At 55.2% G+C, this 3,530-nt stretch overlaps 1 long non-coding RNA gene across 1 annotated transcript in view; it reads right to left on the minus strand.

Annotated features, from left to right (window-relative positions):
• Positions 1-511: 511 nt before the first annotated feature.
• LOC107300919 overlaps positions 512-3,530 on the minus strand; it is a 4,728-nt gene continuing 1,709 nt past the window's right edge. The window contains exons 2-4 of the long non-coding RNA XR_001549250.1: positions 3,043-3,096; positions 919-968; positions 512-529 (exon numbers count right to left, since the gene is read on the minus strand). This is a non-coding gene — a long non-coding RNA (uncharacterized LOC107300919). The remainder of the gene's footprint in view (positions 530-918; positions 969-3,042; positions 3,097-3,530) is intronic.

Here is a 3,530-nt window from a genome sequence, read left to right on the forward strand (position 1 = left end):
GAGACCCCTGGATGGGCCGTGCAAGAAAAAAGGGGCCATGGTGAAGGGCCGGCCCTCGGTCAATCGTCCACCCGGCCCCGGTGCGGTGTTCTCACGTCCTCCACCTACGTGCTGCTGCTGCTGCTGCTGCTGCTGCTGTAATCCGTGCTTTCCGTAGTCGGGAAGAGAAGCCGATTTGGAATAGGGGAATCCTGTAGGGAAGAGGGAAGAGTCCTTCCTGAGATGGCTTCTCTTTCAGGGGAGAGCGGGGGGGGGCTGGACTAGAAGACCTCCAAGGCCCCTTCCAGCTCTATTCTATTCTGTCCCAGAGGAGCTCGTTCGTAGCTGTGCCCTTTGGGCTCCCTGCTCTGGACCACCCGGAAGGGCCGGCAGCCGGCTACTCACGTAGGAAGGTGCAGTTTGTGTTGCTGTGCAGCCGCTGAAGTTGCCGGTCTGTCCCAGGGCTTTGAGGCAGCGACTGAGTATCCAGATCGGGAGAGTTAGTCCTAAAATCCACGTCCCCTTTCAAAGTCAGCCAGCTGGACTTTAGCTGCGAGAAACAATGTCCCACGTTAGAAACCTCCCACGTTTCGGTCGTGTCAGGAGGGAGGGAGGGAGGGAGGGAGGGGGGCTCTGTACGTGAACCAAGAAAACTGCATTTCTCTTCCAGCTTTAGAGTGATTTCTACCAAGGGGACAATCAATTTCTATTGCTTTTACCCCAAAGGGATTTTTTTTAAAAAAAATCACTGAGACTTATCACAACAGTGAAGAAGGAAGGGTAGGAGGAAGGGTTGTTTGGAAAGCTGGTTTATTTTTTTTCAAGTTTTGAACACAACCACAATTAAGCACATGCACCGTTGTTTTAACGCAGTGCTGGACCGCAAAACAGGGCTCTTGTGCCACTGGAAATCCTCCCTGGATGCTGCTGAAATTTTACCTTCTTGCTGTCTTGATCGGAGCTCCCATCGCCATCGGATATTCTTGAGGCTAGACCACAGAAAAATGTCCCAGGTAAGAGAAAAAGGCCTGACTTTAAATCTCTCTCTTTCTCTCTCTCTGCCCCAACAGATGGGAGGTGGGGAAAAGGTGGGAAGGGGTCCCGGAGGAGGAGGGAAGCTGGTGGAATCCCTGCCGAGACAAAGGGGGTGGGGGTGGGCTGGTTCCCTGTCGGGGAGGCACCGGATCTGGAGTCGGCCCAAAGGAGAAATGTGGGGATGGCGTCAGCCGCAGACAGGCTCATTTCACCCTCCTCCCAGCCCCCGACGTCCCTCTTCTTCCCCTTCAGCCAACCCAAGTGACAGAACCGGAGCCGCTGTCCCCTCCACCCTCCGTTCTCCAGCAACGGACGGAGGTCCCTGCAACTGCAGACCTGGCGCTCTCCCTCCCCACAGGTCAGGCCCACCGTGCTCTCCACTGCCATCACGCCTGGCCTGGTGCCGGAGGGAGAGCCGAGGAGCCCATTTGACCCCATCGCTCAGCCTCACTGCACAGAACCTGCCACGGTGGCACGTTTGGGGGGGGCTGAGTTTTGTAGGGACCCAGTTGGCTCTTGCTCCTGGGGGCTGTTTACCACCCACTGAAGAGGAGCCCTTTGCAACGAGATGGGATCACGAAGAGTGTGGGGCTGGAGGCTTGGTAGAGTGATGGCGCTCCCTCCAGCTGCACCATTAAATCTAGGCTAAAACAGCCTGCCTGCCCTGTCCGGAGGCCCCGCGGGTCGGACGAGGGCCCAGAGACAGAACTGGACCTGTCAATTTGCCCCCCTCCAGGAGGGAGAGACGTAGGAGAGTCCACAGAAACCCCTCACTGTCACTGGGTGTTCAGGTCACCCGGCCAGTGGCAATTTCCAAACAGCCACACTTCCTAGTCACTCTAATCTGCCCAGACTGGAAACCTCATGCCTGATTTTCTGAGATCCAGACAGAAAACCTGAGTGACAATAAAATGTCAAAAAATAGCTAACAAGAGTTCCTAAAAAGCTTGTCTGGTCGATCTTTAAGTACTGCAGAAAACAGTTGTGGCCTGCTTGTTCTCTAGAAACCACGTTCGTCTCAAGTGACGTGGCCAAATCCAGCCCGACAGGCACTGTCTGTCCTGGGAGCTCAAGGCTATTCTCATCCAGAAACTGAAACAGGAGGATGACCACAAGCCAGCAAGGTCGCCCGAGAACCATCTGGAACCGTCCAACTCTCTGCAGAGAAATCGTTCTTGGTTTTGCCGTGTCGAGCACGAGGTCCAGGGGTGCTCACTTTTTTCTTTCCATTTAAAAAGGTGGATGCACCCTCCTGCACAAGTCAAACGCCCTTGATGAGATGTTTCCTCGCCTGTACAATCCACCCTGCACACAATGACACCCAGACACACTCCGAAGGCTGCAGAGCAGTTACAAACCCTTGCTGAAGAAGTGAGCTCTACGAACATTGCCACCTCTTCAGAACACACATTGATGCCAACGTTGTCTTGAAAAAGACATTTTGACCCTGTCCTGCCATCCCTCAGGCTGTTAAAGGAGACCAGCTGCCTCCTGCAAGGACTCCCCTTTCACCAGAAAGGACGGATAAGGGGCCGGCAGGAAGGCAGGAAGGAGACCTGCGCTGCAGCTGAGGCACCACGCAACTAGCCCAGGGGCTGCGAGGGCTCATGGAAGCGCCAGGCCACCTGGGGGGGCTGGAGAAAAGCAGGGCTGCAGAGCCAAGCCTTCCCTCTGGACGAAGCAGACCCCCCCCAAGCCAGGCAGGAGCCCTTCAGGTGCCCCAGAAGCCAGAGGCTGCTCGGACTGAGGGGCCCTGCGTGATCTGGAGACCCCGCCCTGGAAAGCAGGACAGCCAGATCCAGGCAGCCCACCGGTGGCTGGCCAGCAAAACTCCAGAGGGGCGGTTTGTATGTGTGTGTGTGTGTGTATAGAGAGAAAATGACCCAATGGCCAGGACCCAGGACTGACTGCAGGAGGACAAGGCAGCGACCCACATGCCCGGGAGTGTGTGCGTGTGCGTGTGTGTGTGTGTGGGAAGTGGGAGTGTGCCAAGGAGGGGGAAGGGCCGCTGAGCAAAGCAGACTGTACCATGCTGTCGGTAGATGGGGGGTTTCCTATAGATGTTATCTTTTATTCCAGTCTCTGAGGAAAAGGAAAGAAAAAAGAAAAGAAAAAAAACAAGCAATGGAAACAGGATTTCTCTGCTTGGAAGCCCTCCCGCCCTCTTCCACACACACACACACACACACACACACCCGTCTCAAGCAAGGGCCTAGCCAGGTTGCTAAAACCTCAGTTACGAGTCAAGCCAAAACTGATGAGAGGAGAAATCTCTAATGAGTTCCCTACAATCTCCTGACCTTCCTTCTTTCCTTCCTTCCTTCCTTCCTTCCTTCCTTCCTTTCCTCCCTCCCTCCCTTTCCTTCCTTCCTTCTTTCTCACCTTCCCTGTCTCTCTCCTTCCTTCCTCCCTTTCTCCCTTCCCTCCCTCATTCCTTCCTTCCTTCTCACCTTCCATGTCTCTCCTTCCTTCCCTCCCTCCCTCCTTCCTTCCTTCCTTCCTTCCTTCCCTCCCTC

This window comes from Protobothrops mucrosquamatus, unplaced genomic scaffold (genome assembly GCF_001527695.2).
Source record: "Protobothrops mucrosquamatus isolate PMUCROS unplaced genomic scaffold, P.Mucros_1.0 scaffold9122, whole genome shotgun sequence".
Classification (NCBI taxonomy): domain Eukaryota; kingdom Metazoa; phylum Chordata; class Lepidosauria; order Squamata; family Viperidae; genus Protobothrops; species Protobothrops mucrosquamatus.